Here is a 24,387-nt window from a genome sequence, read left to right on the forward strand (position 1 = left end):
GCAGCACCTGCGACCATGGTTCTGAATTTTCTGTCGGTCTTGGTGTAAGATGGTCGAGTTTATAAAACTGTTAATAATTTCAGGTCTGGAATTTTGGCCAGGCATGTTCAGATAGTTGGGCCTCTGATTGAGGAACACCCCATGGTCAGTAATTTGTTAAAAAATATTAGATTTTCTAACCCTCTCAAACGTGTTACGCTTGTATGTGGGATTGTAACATCGTTTTAAAAATCTTTGGCCTGATATTCGGATTTTTCTTGCAAACAACTATTGGACTAAACTAACTATATTACTCTGCCTGATTTTTTTAAAAAGAGAGTTGGATGTTTTTGCACTGAACATTACAGGCACAGTATTTTCCCCTAATGGAATGATGTTCAAACTTTCTAAACGTTTGAAAACAAATCTTGCAAGTGTTCATTATCTGGCTTTTCCTTCTGACGATATAAATTGTGTGTGGTTTGATATCTCAAGAGGGATATGCATAACACCGACCCCGCCGAGGACCTCAGGGGCATGAGAAGAATGCAGGTGAGCATTCTAGTTGTTTCCCAGGACATGCCCTTGGTATGGTCCGTGGTCATTAATAGGCCAGAGTATGAAGCGTGTGGTGTGCGGTGGGAGAGAAAGGTGAAGAAAGCGGCACCTGGAGAGGGAAACTCCAGGAAGAAAGAATTGTGAGAGGAGCTTTTGAGAGGCAAGGAGGCAGAGAAGAAGAAGGACGGAGATGCAAGAGATCGAGTTGCGGAATTCGGGAAGTGAAGGTTACCCCATAGCAGCTGGAACTGTTGAAAGGATCCTCGGAGGAAGAAGATGAGGCATGAGCCCCAAGGGAAGGAGAAACGGAAGAGACCACCGTGACTGTGTGTCAGAGTCACAACCTCAGGCAAGTACTGCAGTGGGGATGCGCCAGGTGGTTCGCTGGGCACTATCATGGGCTATCTAGTGGGGCTGTGAATAACCTTGGTCACAAATGTTGCCCTCAACACAGGGAGGAGGTGAGCACTACGAGCTATAAAAAGACCTAAAAACCTGGGGAAATAATGCATTTCTACCCATGGCCATAAGAAAGTCCCGGGTACTCAAGGTCATACCAGTTACCCGTTATGGGAATATAACCCACGAACCAGTCTCCAGAGAATGAGCACACGGTGTGGTGTCAGGCCCTGTTTTATGAGGAACCTGATTATTACTGTCTTTCTTCTGTTCCTCTTTTCCCGAGGTTGAGGCCTAGGACCCGGCGAAGCTGGAAGGATAACTAAAGAAGACCTATATCTAAGGCAGAGGTTCAGTGGACTCGGACTTGGCACCCATGTGCTTATAAAACACTGTATACTAGAATAAATATTTATATTCAACTATTCTGGTCTGAGTTGTCTTTGTACCCCATGACAGTAGTGTCAGAAAGAGATGCACATTTCCTCCCACAACAGGGAGACGGAAATGGCTCAACTAGTAACAATGGAAGATATGATTAAGCAACTGGCCAAGGTGCAATTGCATCTACAGCTTGTGTTGGAAGGACAATCCAAAGCCACCTAGCAAGATAGTGAAAACTTGCAGACAGTCCTAAAACCCAAGCTACGGATTTGATGAACAATCAGCTGGTTCATGATACCGCCATACAAAAACTCACGGAGATCATTGCAAGTGCAAAAGTGCATCCACCTCAGCTACCTGGCCCCCTGAGCATTGTGGGTCAATATGTTGCACCACATCAGATGGAGAACAACAGACAGCCTATCAGGCTGCTAATCTTGCTGGGACCACTACCTACTCGGATATCAAGAAGTCCATTTTGGAATGCTTTGGGTACAATAGTGAACACTATAGGGGGAAATGTAGGAAGGAAAAATGGTACTCACAAGACAATCCCAGGGCCCAGTTTTCAGGATTCAGACCCTAGGGATTAGATGGCTGAAGCCCCACAGCTCTACTATGGAAGAAGTGACGTACAGGGTACTGATGGAACAGTTCTTAGAGGCCGTACCAGAGCATGGATCCGACAGCATCCCGATTGAACGGGTCTCCTGATTTCAGGGTTAGCCAAACCAGGGTTCCTACTCCTACACCTCACACTCAGAGACACACCCATACCAAAAGTGGTCCCCAAGAATCGTTACTTTCCATACCCTTCTGAAAGGGAATTTGGATAAGGGCCCCAGTGTTTCTAGTGTGCTGAATTGGGGGATATAGCACACGACTCCCCCAGAAGACCCAACCAGCAGAACCCATGGAGGTGGGATACTCCCGGGCCAGGGACATGTGGGCCGGGGCAGTCCTGCCAGGTATAAGAAAGAGATACAAGGAAACTGAGAGCCAACAATGATCCTCGTAGATTTGGGTTGTTGCCATTCAGTGATCAGAGAAGAAAAAGTACAATCCCAGAAATGGTGGGAAGAGATAAAGTGGTACTGGTAGTGTACATGTCAACAGCAAACCTTATCCTGTAGCCGAGGTCCCTATCAACTGTTGAGGTGAGGAGGAAATCCTATGATTGGGAGCTACACCCCAATTGGTAGAAGAAATGATCGAAGACATGGATTATGAGTATCTCCCTCTATTGTTGTTCACTGTAGAGGATCAGATCCAAGCCAGGAGTGGTTGAGGGTGACTTCACATCAAAGCGAGATACTGAGTGGGGGTAAGGACAAGAGACATAAGACTTGCTGGGAAAAATGCAATCACAGTAGGTTATATGTGTTAGCTGGTGAAAGTAACCCTCCTCCTGTTTTTCCTTCTACTGTTACGACAGAGTGTAAACAGTATAGTTTCCGTACCGCCCAAAGGGAGGACAACAACCTGAGACAAGGATGGGCCACTGCCATAAAGGATGAAAATGGCCAGGTAGGACCATACTTTTGTGTACAGAATGGGTTACTGTATCTGAAATTAAAGAAAGCCAAAGAGGTCATCACCCAATTGATCGTTCCCCTCCCTTTTAGGGAACAAGTGTTACACTTAGCTCATAGCCAGACGGGTGGGGGCCACTGTGGAAGGGACAAAACTAAGCAGTATTTATTCAGAAATTTTTATTGGGCAGGAGTGTTCACGGGCATCCATCGATTCTGTTCGGCATGTAATCAATGTCAGTCAACCAACCACACATGGCCAAAGCACCCTTAAGGCCTTTACCCATCTTCGACATTCCCTTCTCCAAGGCGGGCATGGATTTGGTCGGTCCCTTGGTGACATTGGCTTTTGGATACCAGTATATACTTGTCCTGGTGGACTATGCCACCCTGTATCCCAAGGCGATACCTATATCAAGCATGAACACTAAGACGGTTGCTCAGACCATGATCGAGTTCTTTGCCTGGATGGGGTTTCCCAAAGAGCTCCTTACAGACCAGGGAACTTCATTAATTTCATGACTCGTGGCTCAGATATGCCAGTTGTTACGGATAATACAGATAAGGACCTCGGTATATCATCCACAGACTGACGGTCTGGTGGAACAATATAATTGCATCATAAAAACTGTCCTGAAGAAGTTGGTGTCTGAGACCCGCAAAGATCGGGACAGAAAGTTACCCCTTATACTTTATGCTATCGCACCCATGCCCAGGCCTCCACAGGGTACAGCCCTTTTAAATTAGTATTTGGCAGACAACCCAGAACACTGTTAGGTATGGCTGCAGAACAGTGGGAAGTAGAAGAGAATGAGGACTAGAACTGCTTGAGTATGACAACAGTTTAAAGGAAAAGATACATACCCTGTGGGAGGACGTTAGACACAATATAGAGGCCACGATCAAAGTAGTAAAGTAAGAGAACTACTGGTGGGGGAAAAAGCTTTATTCCTCTTACCCCCATCAGACAACAAACTATTGGCCAAATGGCAGGGTCCTTATGAGGTGATAGTCCAAGTCACTCTGGTGACCTATAGATTGGCAGTCCCACATTGTCCGGAAAAGATCTATTTAAGAAAGGTTAAGAGAACAACGTCCCGATATGGATGCCCTTCTGGCTCTGTTGGTGACCGATTCACAACCCTTGGAAATTTTCTTTGCTCTGAAGCAGACAACCTCACAGAAGGGAATAGCGTAGTTGGGTCCCCACCTAAACCCCACACAAAAGGAACAGCTTTTAGTCTTAGTTGACAGGAATAAGGGAGGTTTTCTCTTGCAATCCAGGTGAACCGTGATTGCACAAAATGACATAATCACTGAGGGTACCCCGGTGCTTCATGTACACCCCTACAGAGTGCCCGAGGCTAGGCGACAGGCAGTGGAAGATGAGGGGTCCAGCATTCTAGAATGGGGAATCATAGAACCAGCTAACAGCCCCTGGTGTTCCTCAGTGGTGCTTGTACCTAAACCCAATGGCCCATACAGTTTTGTATAGACTTTCGCCAGTCGAATAGCATTTCAAAATGTGACACATTCCCTAAGCCAAGAGTAGACTAACTCATGGAAAATATGGGTGCTGCTACTTACCTCTTTACCTGGACCTCACAAAGGCGTACTGGCAAATCCCTTTGACCACAACCGTTAGGGGAAAAACAGCTTTTTCTGCATCCTCCCAGCTCTACCAATGTAGGGTACTCCCCTTTGAGTTACATGGGGCACTAGCAATGTTCCAGAGGTTGATGGACGTTCTTTTACGACCACACCGCTGATATGCGGCAGCATATTTAGACGACATAGTCATCTACAGCTCTTCTTGTAAGCAGCATATAGACCATCTGGAAGAGGACCTCACAACCCTTAGAAAGGTTGGTCTCACAGCCAATCCTGACAAATGTACCCTCGCCACCAATTCTATAAAATATCTGTGATACCATGTGCAGGAGGGTAGGATTAATCTCCAAGTTGATAAAGTGAAAGCAATAAAAGTCCTACCTCGCCCTGTAGATAAAAAGGGGGGGGGGGGTAGATCCTTTTTGGGCCTGATAGGCTATTATCGCTGGTTTATACCACGTTTTTCAGAGATGGCTGCTCCCTTGACTGAATTATTGCAGAAAAATCGACCAAGCAAGATGACAGACTGGTGCCCAACCCATCCAAACAGTTTTGACTGGTTGAAAAGCACAAGTGCTGTGACCCGGTATTGTTGTTCTCAGATTTCACCAACCATTCTGTACTTCAGACAGACGCCTTCAACAGAGGTCTCTTGGCTGTCCTATCTCAACCGAACAGGTCGGGTTATTTCCATTCGGTGGAGTACATAAACTGTAAGCTGTTGCCCTGGGAGGCACATTATCCCACCATAGAGAAGGAGTGCTTAGCCATTAAATGAACTGTGGAGGCCCCCATATTACTTGTTGGGGTGGCTGTTCACACTGTTAACTGATCACGCACCCCTGGTGTGGCTGGATCACAACAAGGACACAAACAGAGTACTTAATAGCCCTCCAATCCGTCTCGTTACAGATGCAGCACCCACCGGGGCAACAATAGGGCAATGCCAATTTCTTGTCCCGGACTCCTGTATCTTCATGGTCCGATCGGCCATGCCTGGTTGGGATGAACTATGATTGGAATCCTGGGGATACGCATAACACCGACCCCACCGCGGACCCCAGGGGCATGAGAAGTATGCAGGCGAGCACTCTCGCTGTTTCCCAGGACATGCCTTTGGAATGGTGCATGGCCATTAATAGGCCAAGGCATGCAGCGTATGTTGTACGCAGAGAGGAAGAGACGTGGGAAATGGTACCTGGGTAGAGGGATGAGGACACCAGGACGAAAAAATTGTGAGGAGTTTTTAGGAGGGGGGCAGGGAAGAAGAATAACAGAGATGCAGGAGATCAAGTTGCGTCATAGGAACAGGTGAAGGTTACCCCACAGCGGCCAGAGTGGTTGAAAGGATCCTCTGAGGAACAAGACGAGGTGCAAGCCCCAGGGAAAGGCAAAACGGACGAGACTGCTGTCAGGCAAGTGCCGCAGAGGGGTATGCGCCACGTGGTTTGCTGGGCAGTATCACAGGGCTGTTTGGTGGGCTGTATATAATATCATTAGTTGCACTATTTGCCACAAACCTTGATCAAGAGTATTGTCACCAGCACGGAGAGGAGGATAGCTTCGTGAGCTTTAAAAAGACCCCAAAACACAGGAAAATAATGCATGTCTACCCACCGGCATGAGAAAATACCGGGTACTCAAGGTCATAATGGTGACCCGTTAGGGGAATATAATGCACAAATGAGTCTCCAGAGAAAAAGCACATGGTGTGGGGTCGGGCCTTGTTTTATGAGGAACCTGATTATAAAGGTCTTTTTTTGTTTCCATTTCCCCGAATGTGAGACCTAGGGCCCGGCGAAGCCAGCAGGATAACCAAGGAAGAAGGCCCCTATCTAAGGCGGAGGCTCAATGGACTGGAACTGGGCACCCACGTGCTTATAAAAAACTGTATACTACTAGAATAATTATTTATATACAACTATTCTGGTCTGAGTCGTCTTCGTACCCCGTTACATGGAAATAATGGACTGGTTGGTGGGAGTCAGTGTCTAGAAGGTTGAATTGAGGCTGACTGGAGATTGTCGAGGTCCAACTGGTGATTTTCAAGGCCCATCTCATGGGCCAGTAGGTCCAGCTGGAAGGACACGTGGTCTAGCTGTATATATTTGAAGTTTGACTGTTATGTTGCATGTTTTAGTTCATGGTCTTTAACATCCAGTTGGTGAATGCAAAGACTCAGCTTGGGGGTTTCTGTGGTTAGTCTGCTTGATCCTGAGTTCTGGCTAGTTTTTCCAAGGCAATGCTAGTTTGTCCGAAGGTCGGGCTGCACTGATATAAGGTCTTGCCGCAATGTTCTAAGGTCTTACTGGTGTGTGTTGACGTCTGGTGGACCGTAAAGTCTGGCTGGTGAATCATGATATCGAACTTGTTCATTGTGAAATGTGATGGGTAGATCATGATTTTTGGCTGGTGGATCCTGAAGTGCAGCCGATGTCTCAAATTCTAGCGGATTTTGATATTCAGCTGGTGGAGTTGAGGTCTTCATGGTGGGTGCTGAGGTCTTGTTGGTGTGCACTGTTTTCTGGTGGTGGATATCGCAGTTCAGCTGGTTGGTCTTAAGGTCTGGCTTGTTGGTTTTATTGTTTGCCTGGCAAATCCGTGGACCACAGTAATGGAGCCAAAGTTCCGGCTGGATGATTTAATGATCAGGTTGATGTGCACTGACATTCAGCATGTGCTTAATATCCAGACGGTTGGTCCGGCAGCTTAGCTGGCAGGTTGCAGTGTAGCTGATGGACCCTGAGCTCGGTCAGGCCAGCCTCGCATTCTGACTGATGGACCCTGCTTTATTAATTGTTGCTAGTGGTAGTTGAGACCTTGGTGCAGGGAGATGAGATTTGGCTCACATAAAATGTACTTGAGAACTAATTGGTGGGCGATAGGCAGTGTAGTGAATTTTAATATACTTTATTCAAATGATTACACTTACTGTAGAATAGGAAACAACTGGCCAACACGTGTCACAATTTCCAAATCATTTCTTCAAGCCACAACATACATTCCATTTTTAACTATGTAACTACAAAATAAATTTAAATATAGTGTATTAAATAAAATTATAGAGACATCAATATTTTCCATCCTTTGGTTCATGCATTGCGGTCTGGCTGTTAGGTTGAGAAGTCTATCTGGCTGGTTGGAGCTGATGTCTGGCTGGTAAATCCTGATGTTCGGCTAGAAGGAACTGGGGTCCAGGTGATGGTGGTTGGTGATGTCTACTAGGTGTTGTGCAGGGTCTGGTTACTGGGTCACAATCTGTGGCTTGCAGAAGCAGAGTTCACACTTGTAGGAGCGGTGTTCTGGCTGAAGGGACTGGGGTGTGGCTAGTGGTTGCTGAGTTGTTGCTGACACTTGCTGAGGTTTAGAAGGTAGGTCACAAGATTTAGCAGATAGGCATTTATGTAAGGCTAGCGGGTGCCAACATCCAGCCAATGGGTTCTAACATTGTTATGGGGAGTCCCAGTGCCAGGCTAGTGTGTTCTGTGGCCTGGCTGGCATGTCCTGAGGCCATGCCGGCATTTGTTTGCTGAGGCCTGATGAGCATTGTGTCCTGGGACTTGTCTGGTGAGGGCAAGTTCTGGTTCAAGGAGAGCAAAGTCTGGCTGATGTTGTGCAATAACTGGCTGATGGAAATAAGAATTGGTTGGTGGTGGTGCTTTATGAGGTCTTGCCGGTATGGTGCTGGATCTGATTGCTGTGTCATGAGCTATTACTGGTGGGAACTGAGGCGTGACTGGTGAAAAGTGAGTTCTGGCTGTGGTACATCGACTTGCTACTGGGGCCAAGGCCTTGTTGGTGATGACCAGGTCTCGTTGATAAGTGGTGAGATCTGACTAGTATTTTGTGAGAGCTGACTGGTGTGTTTTGAGGTCTGGCTAGAAGGTCAGGAGGTATGGCAAGTGGAAGCACAGGTCTAGCTGTTGGGAAATGAAGATGGCTGGAGTGTGCTGAGGTCTGACTGGTACTTGCTAATAACTGAGAATGTGGTCACAAGCTTGGGCACTTGAACTCTCTCTTAGGGCTAATTGGCACAAAAATCCAGCTTAATAGTTTACTTATAAAGATAGTGAGTCCAGATTCTGGTTTGTGTATCCTGAAATCTGGGCGGTGGGCAAAAGGAACGGCTGATGGGGACAAGGCATGGTCGGTGGGTGACACTGTCTGGTTGATGGGTGGAGAGTTTTGTGTGATGGTTGGTGAGGTCTGGTTGGTGTATGGTGATGTTTAGCTGGCTTTGGTGAGGGGGAAGATAGATCATGAGATCTGACAGGTGGGCTTTCCTTTAGAACAAGTGGGTGCAGGTGGGTTCCAACATCAGGATTCGAGGGTTGATGCCTTGCTGGTTTAGGCTGAGGCCTTTGTGATGCATTCTGAGACCTGGAATGTGGTTGGTGGGAGCAAAATCTTACTGGTGGAGAGTAAGATCTGAATTGTGAGGTGTAGAGTCTGATTGATCAGGTCTAGATGGAAGTTGGTGAGATCTGGTTGAAGGGCGGTGAGATCTGGCTAGTATATGGTGAGGGCTGACTGCTGTGGCACACACAGTCTTGCTTGGGAGTCCTGAGACCTGGCTGGTGTTTCCTAAGGCCTGACTGGTGTGTCCAGAGGCATGGCTAAAGTGTCTATAGGCCTGAATAGTGATCATTTCTTCTTTAGCCTGGCTGATAGGTCCTGAGAACATACAGGTGGTTGGCAAGATTGCATGGGTTCCCGAGCTTGGCTGCTGTGTCCAGAGGTCTCTTTGGTTGGTCTTTAGGCCTGGCTCCTGGGAGCAGAAGTCTATGTGGCACGTGTTGAAGTAATATTGGTAAGTTTCAAGGTCTTGTTTGGTGGAGATAAGATCTGGCTGATGTGGAGCGAGGTCTGTTTTGTAGGTGGGTGGTAAGACATGGCTGTAGAGTGGTGCTATGTGGAGGAACCTTAGGTCTGCTTTTTGCATACAGAGGACAAGTTTGTGTGTGAGTCAATTTTCCTGGTGCTTTTAGATGCTTGACTGATGTGTCCATTGGCCTGGATGTTAATGATTTGTCCTCAATGCGTGACTGATGCATCCTGAGAACAGATTGATGTGTTCTGATGACTTGCTGATGTGTCCCTATGTCTGGATGGTGCTTATTTGTCCTTCAAACTGGTTGGGATGGCCTGAAAAGAGGCTGGTATTTACTGGCCTGGTTGGTGAGTCCTTTGGCCTGGCAGGCATTTCCTGAAGCCTGGCTATAGTTTCTAACACTTGGCTATTCGGCAGTCTGTTCTGATGCTTAGCTTGTGTGTTCAGAGGACTTGCTGGTGTGTCCAGGGGGTTGGCCGTTGAGTCCCGAGGTCTGGGTAGTGTATCTTTAGTCCAGGCCAGGGTGTCCTGAGGCCTGCTTGGTATGCTCAGAGGCCTGGCTGATTTGTCTACATCACTGATCGGTGTATCTCAGGCCTGGTTCTTGTGTCCAAAAGCTTTCTAACGTTTCCAGAGAGTTGACTGTTGTACTTGAGGCCTTGTGTCCAAAGGGTTTGCTGATGTGTCTAGAGATATGGATTTCCGTTGGTGAGGCTTTGCTGGTGAGTCCAGAGCCCTACCTGGTGAGTTCCTAGGGCCTGTCAGGTGCGTGGCAATGTCTGGCTGATGGGTCCCTGTACCTCACTGGTAGGCCGTGGGGTCCATGTAGATACAGAGGCCGAGGTGGTGGGCTTGAGGTTTTGCTGGTAAGTTGCAAGGGTTTGTGGGTGGAAGCAAAGTCTGTCTTGTTGGTGGGTTGCATGACCTTGATGATAAGTAGTGTGATCTGGGTGGTAAAAGCTGTGCTCAGGTTTGTATTGCCTGGTGTCAGAGGCTTGGCTGGCATGTTCTAGGGCCAGCCATATGGAATATGTGATGTTACAACTAAGCCTGGGCAGTGAACTCCGTTCCTCTCGTGGACTTTGAGGAGTTTCCCGTACTCTGCGTTACGCGGAGCTCCCAAAAACTCCGCCTCGCGCAGCTTAGCAGAGTTTTTTCCTCGCTCGCGTTCACCAACGTCAAGTTGGCAAGTGCGAGCGAGGAAAATCCACCTCCCGGCGAGATTTTTCCTCGTTCTCTATCGCCAACATCAAGTTGGTGAGCGCGAAGGTGGAAAATAACCCTCCCGGCGAGATTTCTCAACGCGGGGTGATCAGGTTTCTCATTGCGAGTAGTCGCATAGGCTCGCCACCGCTCGTGTTGAGAAACTGCCCGTTCGCGTTGAGAAAGCTGCAGTTCGAGTAAAAATCTACTCGAGCGGCAGAAAAGGTAAGTTTGGGCTGTACATGGTGCTGTTCGCAATGATTGCACAGTGCGGCAAGCATCCGGCACTGTGAAATCACCTCGAACAGCATTTTTCTACCCTACTCCGCTGCTCGTGGAGCTCTGCGTAGTGCGGCAGATTTTATTTTGCACTTCACGTAGCTTCGCGTAGCTTCACGTTGTGCAACTCCGCGAACTCCGCCCAGGGTTAGTTACAACGCGATCATTTACATCACTGTACGTTACATCGCAATTATTACAATAACGACTTGCGCTAGAGGCGCTGGACTTAGGAATGATATGATTTACTATTCCAACTCCAGCCTACGTAACAGTAGGGAAGGTGTTGGGATAGTAAATCATACTATTCCTCAGTATATAGCGCCATCCAGTACAAGTCGTTGTAACGACTTGCGTTGTAATGACTGCGATGTAAATGTATCGTGGTGTAACGACCACATTGTAAAGGTCGTCACCGCCAGATGTATCAGAAGATCCTTTTTCTGCGACGTAAGGTTTGGCTTGTGGGGGACAAGCCCTGGCTGGTTAAGAGCTGTGTCTTTCTGTTTGATGAGCGATATGGGGTGACAGGTGAGTGTTAAGGTCTGGCTGCCTGGTGTTACTGTGTGGCTGCTGTGTCATAACATCTGGACATGTGTCACGCTGTCTGACTGCTTAATGGTGAGATCTGGCTTCTATGTGGCGAGGTATCTGCCTGGCTGTTGTGATGTCTGACTTGGAAGTCTCAGTGCCTGTCTGTTGGGTTCATGAGGTCTGGCTTTTGCTAGGAGGGGTTCTTGCAAGTTGGAATAAAAGTCTGGCTTTTTGGAGAAGAGGTATGGCCAGTTTATCATGGCATTCAACTAGTGGGAGCTTAGGCCTAGGTTGTGAGGTTGATCTGATGGGCTCTGAAATCTGAGAGCCAAGGATGCAGCTGTTTCATTCCTAAGTATGGCTGGTGTGTTCATAGGGCTGGAGGATGTGTTTAGACAAATGACTGTTGTGTCGTGTCCAGAGAACTAGCGTTTGAGTTCAGAGGATTGGCTGTTGTGTCCTAAGGACTGTTTTGAATATTTCGAGTTCTGAATGAGATAACCTGAGGTCTGGCTAATGTGTGTGGTGAGATCTGACAGTTGGGTGGTGAGGTCTGGGTGTGTGGTGTGGTTTGCCTCATGGATCGATAAGCTTGGTAGTTTGATTGCAAGGCCTGACGATGGGCCCCTTTAGATTGGCTCATATGCCCTAAGGCCTGTCTGGTGGGTGTTGAGGTGGTGTGGCCTCGTTTGTGGGTGGCGAGGTCAAACTTAATAGGTGGTGATGTTTGACTGGTTGCTGGTGGGTTGTGCCACCTGCACCTGTGAACTCTTTCAGGCCTTCTGACCTCAGCCGTCGCTTTTCAGAAATTATCCAACTAATTCACAAGACCATAGTAGCAGTCTTACTCTGGTAACAGAGTCCCATTTATCTTATTGCTGGTTGACATTGCAAGCTGAGACTGAAAGTGAATGCTGTCTTTGGCGATGGGTGCCTCCTTAATTGTGCCCGCCTTTAACAAAGCTGTTACCGCCGCTTGTCCATGCACAGCACAGACTGCCATATTGCTATCTACCTGATGGTCAATTCCACCCACATTACTCCCACAAGCTCAATAGATATTATTGATGGGCAGTAGTATTCAGAATATGGCATTGCCAAGGAAGTGTGTGATGTTCCTGTTTGTTTTTACATTTATTCCTTAAACCAGGGCAGCTTTCCTTGCAGCTTGCAGTAATCAGCAAAAGGGATTGTTATTTCTTTTACTTTACAACCATTACCCTTTAGAGTTTTTTTAATTGGGATCCATTGTGTTTCCCTATACGTTCTGATCATAGACCATCTTCTTTCTTACGATTATAAACTTACTTTGACCCCCTTCCATCATGTCGTTTCAAGGTCACTTCTTAATCTGTGAGGAGCTCATTCAAGAGGAAATGGCTTTCTTTATCTCAGATCAAGGCATCTTTGCAGCCATCGACAGCACTGTGGAAGATTCAGTAAAAAGGCCACTTTCACTGGCTTTGGAGGCCCTTTGACTAAATCTTAGAGATGGCTGTCTTGGCTTTACAAGGAAGCTTTGCAATGGATTCCATTGTCTTGGCAAACTGGGCCCAGTAGGCAATATTCTATTAGCTATTGGAAGCTGTTCCATCTCCTCTTTAAGATGCTGTTCTATTTTACTACACGTAAACCCTAAATTCTGAGGATTCTGGTATATAAAAGACCTCTTTGTTGAGTAGCTCAGCCATTTTGCTAATACCTTTATGACACTGGATGAAACCCAAATCTCACTGAAAGGTGTTTTCAACCACAATATTAGTGATGGGTGTCGTACCACTGGTCAGTGCTTTCAGCATGCCCCCCAAACATCCAAGGTTGTGAGATAGGTGGCATTTGGTCTGGCCAGAATTGGTTTTGTAATGTTTAATCCCTTTCAGAAGGTGGTTCCAAATGGTACAACTTTACTACTGGATTTTTGGGTAACCATTACTTCTTCCTCCCATCTAAGGTTCAGTAATAGCCTTCACTTTTCTTTTTTCCTGTCTTGCAAAGGATTTCTCAAAATCCATGGGTTCTAAAAACAGTGCAAGTTTGTTGTATTTAATTATACGTCTCATTGACCCAAATACACTGGACTCTGTAGGCCCATTTTACATTAGCTGAATTTCTAATAATAGATGATAAAGTTATTGCCCTTCCCCAAAAATGGCCACTTCTCTTTCTTCTGTTTACTCTTGCAATTTCTTGAGCAACATATTTATTTTGGAGAACAAAATAGGAGGTTCAAGACTAGTGATTAACCACATCTAATTAAATAAATGGCTGATAAAAAATAAAAAACACTTAAAGAGGGGAAGGAAAGTGTCTGCCTCCTTCGTGATCTTTTGAAGGAAAATGATTGGATGGTTTGTTTGTATCTAAACTATGCTTTTTTTTGTCAGTGACCATCCATCCCACTCACTAGAAATTTATCTGGTTTCAATGGTGGAACCAGACATCTAATCTTATTGCCCTCCTGTTTGATCTTTTGTCATTCTTTTGATGCCTGAAGCCAAAGAACACGAAAACAGAAATTTTGAGGTAGAAAAGGGTTTGCCTTAATTCTATTGATGACTTGATTCTTATTCCAATGATCCTTCTTATCTGCTACTCCATCTTCAGTGGACAATTTCTCTGCTGCAACAATTGGGGTTTCTTATCAATGCTGGGAAATCTGTTATGACTCTTTCTGGAGGAATGGATTTCACTATAGACTTGGTGGTGACTCCCTTTAAACTTCCCAACCACTGAGCGACGCTTGTTTAAAAAACAAAGTTATGCTATGCCAGTGGGTATTCTTTTGACTTTCGGCAACATTTCAGGCCCTTAAGCATCCTCCTATCCGGCCATATTTCTGTGGCATTTATACTCCTTGGCCCTCCTGAGTCTGCCGATCCTCCACCTGTAGAAACGACTGTTGTATTCTGACTCCATCTTCCTCTATTCGGATCCCAAGCATGAAATACAGTGTTGTGTGGAACATATAGAGACTTAGAACAGCAGGCCATATTTGATGTGTCTTCCTATATCGCAGTTAAATTTGATTGCAGCAGTTGAGGCAGTGGTGGAGAACGAGGTGCACTGTCAACTGGGAGAAGGTTCTCAGAAGCGGTATCATAATTCCACATCAATTGTCTCGAGCTTCCGACAGACTCTTTTGCATTAAATCTTTGGTCAGGGACAGCTGTCAATAAATAACGTGTCAGCGGTCCTATATATAAATCAGCTTGGAGGGACAAAAGCCATAGTTTTAGGAGAATTTGCAAAAGACTTTTGCCATTAATGCCTACATGTTCTATGATGGTCACTGCAGAGTTCCACCCAGGATGTGATTGCAGACTGAATATCTCAGTTCCTGAAGGACTCCAGAAATTGGAGGTTGAACTCTTTTCCCTTTGCTAAACCTATCTGGGATTCATACAGGGTGAACTCATTTGCTATCCATCTCCACTGTCTGCTTACCCTCTCTTAAAGTTGTAGGCCAGTTCTTGTAGCTAAGGGAGTAGATGCTTTCAGTGAGACAGGACAAGAGAACTGCAAAAGCAAAATACTGACTAAGAATACAAGTGAGTTTTCAGAGACTTAGTCAATACAAAATAAATAGATTGATGATCCAGGAACAGTAAACGTAGTGCTTTGGCTGTAAGGAAGCAGAGGGCTCAGCCATCCATGCTTGGCTGTTCATAGAGATCTTAGTGTAGGGGCGAAGCTTAGGAGGAGAGTAGTATCTTGATGGCAGGTCGTACGAGAAAATGTCTTAATATAATATGGGTCAGTTGGGTGAATTGTACAGAAGCTAATTATCACGAGATTAGCAGTAGAGATCCTTGGAGTGCACTGGCCAGAGCCCCACTTTTTCCCTTGGTCTTGTGCCCACTCCTGGAGTTCCCACTGATTTCAGCACTCAATGTTTAATCAAACATTAATCAAAAATAGGAGGGCAACATGTGCCCTAGTTTCATTTCACTTGTCCCTTAATTCTTTTATAGTTGCAATCACTCTTAGTTCCATTACTTGTCAACCAAGTCTTTTTTTTCTCCTTTTCCTTTAAAAAGGAGTCCTCTAATGTTACAATCTATTTACAGATTCTTTGTTCAATTCAACATATTCCTTTTTGGTAGACCCAGCCAACGCCTTTGACACCAAGTGCATAGTGAAACTTGAGACAGAGAGCTCAACTGGGTTGCTGCTGGTAACGTGACTTCAAACAAATTAGTTGTTAAGACCCTGATGAAGTCCATATAAGGGATGAAACGCATTGGCTGGGTCTGCCAAAAAGGGTTATGTTGGATCGAATAAAGAATCTATAAATAAATTGCAACATTTGAGGACTCATTTTGAAAGGAAAGGGAGAAAAAAACGACTTGGTTGACAAGGAATTGAACTAAGAGTGATTACAGCTATAAAAGAATTAAGGGACAAGTGAAATAAAACTAGGACACATGTTGCCCTCCTATTTTTGATAAACGTTTGCGCACAGAACTTAAGACACATGGACTTGAAGAAACAGCTGTTTTCAGTACGAAGCCAACGATGGTCCCTCAAATGGGATGGAACCACATCCATGTATACATAAGGACTGCCCTAGTGTTGATCCAGTAATGCAAGAGCAATCCAACAACCAGTTACGTCTATCACAGTGTGCTTTCCTTTAACCCTGTGGATCTCAACACCTCTTTTGTGGCTAGGTTTGCACTATTTAAATGCTGCATAAGAACATACCAGAAACATACATGAAGTTTGGGCCACGGTGTTATGTTCTAATGAATAAGGGTTTGAGGGCCCAATAGCGGAGAGAATTGCAGTAATCCAGCCTAGATATTAGACCTTCAACTGTACATCTGTGATAATCAGAATGGTAAGAATCTTCCCCATCAATTTCAATTAAAAAAACCTGTGTCAAAGAATGCTTGCAAATAGGATTTTCAAAAGCTAAATGGGTATTAAAAATGGCATCCAGATTCTTTGCAAAAGTGACTGGAACTTTGGCCAAATAGACAGTTACCAGATGGAGCTCCAGGCAGACTAGTTATTAAAAACCAAGATTTCAGGATTGGAAGAGTTGAGGTTTTGGGAATTTTCATTCATCTAGTTGGCAACGGCACACATAGTTTCCTAAGTAGAGACAGGAGGGCCCTTCTCGGTGCAGAATCATCAATGTAAGAGAAGAACCTAAGGTCATCAAGGCAGCATTTATTATCATATGGAAGGTGGTATCTTAAAACATGCAATAATGAGCAGATCTTACCAGTATGACCCCTTTTTGGAAGTGGCCACCAGGTATCCATTTTCGCTGGAAACTTTCGGAGTCTTTCTTGTTTCAACTTCACCTTTTCTGTTCCTTCAGGATCATTTTGGTCATCAAAAAAATTGGTGCTATCAGAATTTCTGCATTTAGATGTGACATGTATTTTGAGGGATGCTAGCAATCCGCGGCCTTTCAGAACTAGCTGCTTTCTTTACTTAGCAAGCTTGGTTAAGTAAGTGAGACATTCATTATATGAGATTGTGGTCTGTTTTTTTAGTGCAGTGAATTTTGAATGGGATCTGTATGATAGGGCATCTGACATCTCTCAAGGTTTTAACATCCTTTTCTAGTTGGCTGATGAGGGTTTAGACTACTGCACAATCAACCCAAGTCATCCATTTCAGCAAGCAATCTTCCAATTTCCAGCGTCTCAAAGGGGAAATTGTCTTATGTGTAAGCTCTTGACAATTTATCAGGATGTCTATTGCTCCCAAACCAAATTGATAGGATGATAACACTGGCCTGTGGTTCTTGAAGGCTTGGCCTGTTGTGGGGAATATATCTCCAGGAAACAATTGCTGGTGACATTAGCTATGCTAGTTTGCCTGATCGCTTTTTAAAGAGTATTTGATGCTCAAGCTCATGAGTTAAGAGGTAGATTATCTACTCCAGAAAGGGGTTCTCTCACAATTTCGAGATGGGCTGAATGTGGCACTGGGTCTGTTTTCATACACCATCTTCCCCAGTAATGCTAAACTGTGCAGAGTGAAAAACCTAGGGCCTACCAAGATTGCACTGGGGTGCCTGGGTCGAATTGCTGGTCTTTTTTTTCTACAGCCATGTTAGCTAGAAGGATCACATGAGGGATGCCTACGGCAGTGGTCAGTAAGTCTGAGTTGGAGCCAGTTCTATTAAGGACTATCTCACCTTCAATATTTCAGTACACTGCATGGCATTCGTATCACTGTGTATGATGAGTTACATTTCTATTATATTTTTGTTCTCCTCTACCTATCGCCTAAAGAATACATAAATATGATGACTAAGGTTAATAAACCTATTATGTTTCAGGAAATGAGCAGAAACAGGATGGAAGCATGTTCCATTGTGCAAAGAAGCCATAATGTCAATGTGGCTAAGATGTGGCCGTCCTAGTTGTTGAGTGGTTTTATTACATGTACTTTGTTGTTCTTTTGTTCTAGTTCAGAATATATTAATACTTTTCTTTTGGCTGCTTTGAGTGGCAAATTTAAGAGTGTAAAGAATATTCCTCACCTTTGTATCCTTAACGCGCAAGTTACTTACCTTCAGTAATGATATATCTGTAAGAAACATTCGTAGTGATAGATTCCTTACCTTAGAATTACCCCCAGGTGTCAGACTGGATCCGGAAAGTTTTCGTCAGCAGTACCCCTGCACGTCGGTAGGCATCGTCGTGCGGCTCCACGTGCGTTGTTGGCGCTGGGATGATGTCGCTGGAGCTACTTAGATGCGCCCACGCGCGCTAACGTCAGTTCTGTACATGACTTTCCGCGCCAGGAACGCAGAGCCATGCAAGAAACTGACCACTGGCGCCTTGAAACTAGGGCCCTGAAAGGGATGACCTTAACCCTAGAAATCAGTTTGCAGAATGGGGAGGACGGGTGGGGCGGTAAGGGATCTATCACTACTAATGTTTCTTACAGATATATCATTACCGAAGGTAAGTAACTTGTGCATCTGAAAGAAACACGTGGTGATAGATTCCTTACCTTAGAATAGATACCCTAGCAATACCAACCCCGGTGGTGGGTCTGCAAACCAAGATCACACCAGAAAGTCCTGGAGAACAGAACAGCCAAAGAAGATGTCTCTCCGGACTTGGCTGTCCAGACAGTAGTGCTTGATAAATGTGTGCAGCGAGGCACACATAGCTGCCTGACAGATGTCATGCAAGGGAACACCCCGTCCCAAAGCAGCAGTGGCTGCCGTCGACCTGGTAGAATGGGCGTGCATCCCCACCGGAGGCTCTTTTTTAGCCAAAGAATAACAAGCTTTTATGCACAGAACGACCCACCGAGAGATGGTCGGCTTGTGCACAGCCCGACCTTTCTTGGCGCCCACGTAGCCAACAAAGAGCTGGTCATCCACCCGGAACTGTTGTGTGCGGTTTAGATAGAATGAGAGCGCACATTTTGGGACCAGACGGTGGAGCCTCTCTTCCTCTTTCGAGGGATGCGGAGGCGGAAAGAAGGTAGGCAAAGTGATGGTCTGCCCGATGTGAAAGGCAGTGACAACCTTCGGCAGAAAAGATAGACGAGTCCTTAGAACCCCTTTGTCCAGAGGGACAGAGAGAAAAGGAGGTGTAGAAGAAAGAGCCTGGAGCTCATTCACTTTTCTGGCAGAGGTGATGGCCACCAGGAAAGCTGTCTTTAAAGTGAGAAGACAAAGAGGAAAGTTGTGAAGTGGCTCAAAGGGAGCACACATCAGATATGTCAGAACCAGGTTCAAGTCCTACTGAGGCATTATGAAACGAACAGGAGGGAAAAGATGAGTAATGCCTTTTAAGAATCTATTTACAACAGGAGATTTGAAAAGTGAAGGCTGATCTGGAAGCCGTAAAAAGGCTGAAATGGCCAAGCGATAGCACTTGATAGTGCCCAGAGCAGAGCCCTGCTGGACAAAAGAAAGAAGGAAAAGAAGGACCTCTGAAAGAGGGGCAGAAAGGGGATCCACAGCCTTTGCTGTGCACCATGCCACAAACGTGTTCCACCTGCAGGCGTATACCGTCTTAGTGGAGGGACGCCTGGCTGCCAAGATTACGTCACAAACTTCGGGAGGAAGGTCAAAAGATGTCAACTGCTGCCGATCAATCTCCATGCAAGGAGGTGGAGACTGGAAAGGTTCGGGTGGAAGACCGTCCCCTGTTGCTGCGACAGAAGATCCTCCTGAAGAGACAGTCGGATCGGGGGATCGAGAGCCATACTGAGTAGCTCGGGATACCATACTCTTCGAGCCCAGTCCGGAGCCACAAGAATGACTTGGGCCCAGTCGCGCTTGATCTTCTTCAGCACTCTGGGTAGAAGTGGTATAAGAGGAAAGGCGTATAGTAGACCGCAACTCCACCTGCGACGAAAAGCGTCGCCTAGCATGTGCCGCCTTGGAAATTCCAACGAGCAGAACTGATGACATTGCGCGTTCTCCTCGGTGGCGAATAAATCTAACCAAGGCTCTCCCCACTGCTGAAAGAGACCTTGCGCAACGTCCGAGTGCAGACACCATTCGTGATCCATCATGCACCGGTGGCTGAGTTTGTCCGCCTTGGCGTTCAGAGAACCTGCCAGGTGTTGAACCACCAGGAAAATGCCCTGATGTTCCAGCCATTTCCTGAGACGTAGAGCCTCCTGACATAGGCTCCCACGACCCCACCCCGCCCTGTTTGTTGCAGTACCACATGGCGGTGGTGTTGTCTGTGAACACCAGCACTACTTTCCCCTTGACAGAGGGAAGGAATACCTGAAGCTCCAGAAGGTTGATATGGAGCCGGGACACCGCCAGAGACCAGAGTCCTCTGATCTCCGCCTCTCCCATGTGGCCGCCCCAGCCCAGAAGGGACACTTCTGTCACAACTCTGTGTTCTGGTTGGGGAAGGGAGAGGGATCTGCCATTGACCCAATCGTGATTCGTGAGCCAACACTGCAATTGTCGTGCAGTGCCCTCCGAGATCTGGACGTGGTCGGACAGGTTGCCCTGATGTTATGCCCACTGGAACGTCAGGTCCCACTGCAGTGCCCGCATATGCCATCTGGCATGATCCACCAACAGGATGTAGGAGACCATCAGGCCCAGTAGCCGGGGGGTCATCCTGACCGAAACCCGGGATAAAGGCTGAAAGATCGGAATCATAGCCTGAATATCCCAGACTCGCTGCTCGGGAGGATAAACCCAAAACTGCGCCGAATCCAGAACCGCTCCGATAAGGTGGAGCTTCTGAGAGGGGATCAGGTGCGACTTCGGCACGTTGATGGAGAACCCCAGAAAAAGCAAATTCAGGAGGTCGGGCATAGTCTGGAGGTGGGAGACGACTGCTTGGGGCAAGCCCGCCTTCAACAACCAGTCGTCGAGATAGGGGAAGACTGGGACCCCTGATCTGCGCAGATGAGCTGTGACCACCACCATCACTTTCGTGAACACCCGAGGGGCGCGGGTAAGGCCAAAAGGCAGCACGGTGAACTGAAAATGTTCATGGCATACCGTAACCGCAGGTAATGCCGGTGGGCCGGCAGGACGGGAGTATGAAAGTAAGCGTCCTGCAAGTCCGAACGCTACCATCCAGTCTTGCGGGTCTAGGGCAGACAAGACCTGAGCAAGTGTTAGCATCTTGAACATTTCCTTCCGGAGGAAGCGATTGACGTTCTGAAGGTCTAAGATAGGACGCACACCCTTGTCCTTCTTGGGGACCAGAAAGTAGTGGGAATAACAACCACGACCTACTTCTGGCCCAAGAACGCACTCGATGGCCCCATTGGCCAAGAGGGCCGTGACTTCCTGCTGAAGAAGCGCAAGATGGTCCCCCGACATACGGTGGTATTGAGGTGGCATGGTTGGAGGGGAAGTCTCGAAGGGGAGGGAGTAGCCCCTTCGAACAATTACAGCACCCACTTGTCCGAAGTGATGTTGCGCCAGTGGGGGAGATGATGGCGAATTCTGCCGCCCACTGGCATTTGGTGGGCCTGAAAGGTTGGACTTGGAAGGCTTTGCAGTGGATGCTGCAGGGGTGGAGGTGGACTGACCCGCACGCTGGCCCCCTGAACTGCCTCGACGGTTCCCACGTCCGCAGCCATGCTGTTGTTGCTGCTGCCTGTGGCCCTGTGAACGTTGTGGGGCACCCCATCCGTGGCCATGAAAGGAGCGAAAGGCAGAAGGCAGGGGAAGCCGAGTGGCTGACAGGCCCAAGGACTTGGCCGTAGCCTGTGAGTCCTTAAAGCACTCCAGCGCACTATCTGCCATCTTGCCAAAAAGGCAAATGCCATCAAAGGGCATGTCCATCAGAGTGTTCTGGACATTCCCCGAGAAGCCAGTTGTTCTCAGCCAGTCATGGCGCCTAAGTGCCACCGTCGTGGAAATCGCCCTGCCCAGCGAGTCAGCGGTGTCAACCCCACAACGGATGGTGAACTTAGCTGCGTCTCTCCCAGCAGCAATAGCTTGGGTGAGTACTGTCTGGACCTCCTCCGGACAGCTAGGCAGCACCTGCGCAACCGCGTCCCACACAGAGTGGGAATAACGGCCCAAGAGGCATGCGGTGTTCACCGACCGCAGCCCTAAGCTGGCAAATGAAAACAGCTTCTTGCCAAGCTGCTCCACCTTCTTGGATTCCCTATCCGGAGCTGTGGAAGGGAACTCGTTCTGGGACGAAGAGGCTTGGACAACCAAGCTCTCAGGAGTCGGGTGTTGGGAGAGGAAGAGGGGGTTACCCGGAGCCGGGCGATGACGTTGGGCCACGTTCCTGTCCACAGGAGCCTCTGTGTTGGGCCTGGACCAGGTGCCCAACAGTACGTCAGACAGTGCTTCATTAAAGGGAAGCAAGGGCTCTGAAGAGTTCACCGCCGGCTGAAGCACTTCTGTCAGGAGGTTAGTCCTCACGGCCACTGTAGGGAGTTTGAGGTGGAGGGCCTTGGACGCCCTACGCAACACCACTGCGTAACTGGCTCCCTCCTCCGTGGCCACGGTAGGAGGAGACAGCATGCCAAGGTCAGGTGAGGTATCAAGACCACTGGCATCCCCCAAATCCTCTGCCCAGTGTGGTTCATAAGCACAGTCTTGTGCGAGAGGGTCCTCAGACCCCTCCCAGTCCTCCCCTTCCTCCGAAGTCTGTGGAACAGGCTGAAAATACGGAGGACGGACATAGGGAAAAAATGGCCCCATTGTCGTCAGAATCGGTGGCGAGAGGCGCCGACCGCCGATCCGGCACCGTGTCCGGTTCAGGGATGAAACTGGGGACAACGTCGTCCCGAGGAGCGGGCGACATCGGAGGTGGTGCCGGTGGAGTCGACGTTGGTGGAGGCGTTATAAGGTCAACCGGCGTCGACCGGGGTCCGACCCCGGATCCCAGGAGCCGGAGTCACCGGCGACGCCGAGGCCAGAGCCGCCAGCGATGGAAGGGCAGGATCCCCAGTTGGGCCCCGCGGGACCTGGAGGCGCACCGGCAGGGCCGGACGGCCCAAAGAGTCGGGCCATGGCAGCAATAAACTCTTGCACCTGGACAGGCATCGCCAACGGACCCGGGAAGGGCAGGTAGCCTGGCGGCGACGTTGCAGGCTCCGCCCGGAGCCGTGGGGTGGCACCACCCGCACCCTCAGCCAAGTCGTGCAGCGGGCAAGGGGAAGTCGAGGAGCGACGCCACTTCTTCGACCTTTTTTGTTGTTGAATGCTTCGACTTAGATCCAGAAGCATGATTGTGATGGCTCCGCGACCGGTTCCTCGATCTCCCGCGGGACCTTGAGCGGCGCGGCGTGGAGACACACGCTGTGTGGGTCCGTCACCGACATCATGCAGTGACAGTCCCCACAGTTCTTAAACCCGGGCATCCCTACGACACCAGGACACCAGGAGTCAATCGACTCGAGAAAAAGGAGACAAAAGGCCTCAAAAATGCCTGGGAGTACTAGCTCTTCCCAGATCGTACGTGGGCGCGTCTAAGTAGCTCCAGCGACGTCATCCCGGCACCAACGAAGCACGCGGAGCCGCACGACGACGCCTACCCACGCCCAGGGGTACTGCTGACAAAACCTTTCCGGATTCATTCTGACACCTGGGGGTAATTCTAAGGCAAGGAATCTATCACTAAGTGTTTCTTTCAGATAGAGAGCTATTTAGTTTAGCTTGCATTTTTTCTTCTCAACTCCTGACCAAGAATGGTGCTTTCTGAATAGGTCTGGTCCAGCAGTGTAGAAACGTATTCCTTTTATGTTTCTTGTTTTACTGTTCAGTACCTCTTCCTTTCCTACATGGCGCTTCCCCCTTCATCGGTCTTATATGGTTATTTTCCTGCCATTGTTTTGGTATGCAGTACTCTGCCTCTTCAGAGGCACAATCAGGGAAGGCCTTAGATGTTCAGAGTGTGCTACTAATATAAAGGTATTAGTCTTGTTTTTTGGGGAATTCAACTGATTATTAGTGATTGTGAGTATTTTTGCAAACACAAGGAGATGATGGATGGAGCGCTGGAACTTTTCAGACACAGACCCCCAGTCACAGATCTGAGTTAAGCCCATTATCGTTCTTTAGCTCACTTCGCCAGCCCAGTTCAGACCCAGCTATATCCAAATCATTCTTGACCCTGTGCCTCATGGGAACAGTCCAGCTCGAACTAAAAAGCCAGGTCCTACCTGGACCAGAAACAAGCACCCTGGGACCGGTTTCAGGGTAACACCCCATATCAGCCAGGCTAGCTTGAATCCAGTGTCAAAGTGAGCAAGGGACCCACGTCTGGGCCTACCCTGCTTGGCAGTTCGGTCTGGATTGTTCCCATGAGGCACAGGGTCAAGACTGATTTTCATATGGCTGGGTCTGAACTGGCGTGGGGAAGTGAGCTAAAGAACGATGATGGATTCAACCCAGACCTGTGACTGGGGGTGAGAGTTTATGAAAAGTTTCAGCACTCCGTCCATCGTCTCTTTGTGTTTGCTTTGTGAGTATTTTTAAGCTGTGTAGACTAATAGTTCTAATCTCCAACAGTGGCAGGAGTGAATAATTGTCACTGTTAATTTATAGATCATCTTTTCTCACCATATGGTGAGTTTTCATTGTTCCACTAGTGGTTAATAATCTTGTGGACTAGAGTCCAGTGTCTCCTGTTGTCGAAGGTT

This window comes from Triturus cristatus, chromosome 3_1 (genome assembly GCF_964204655.1).
Source record: "Triturus cristatus chromosome 3_1, aTriCri1.1, whole genome shotgun sequence".
In the NCBI taxonomy this organism is placed as follows: domain Eukaryota; kingdom Metazoa; phylum Chordata; class Amphibia; order Caudata; family Salamandridae; genus Triturus; species Triturus cristatus.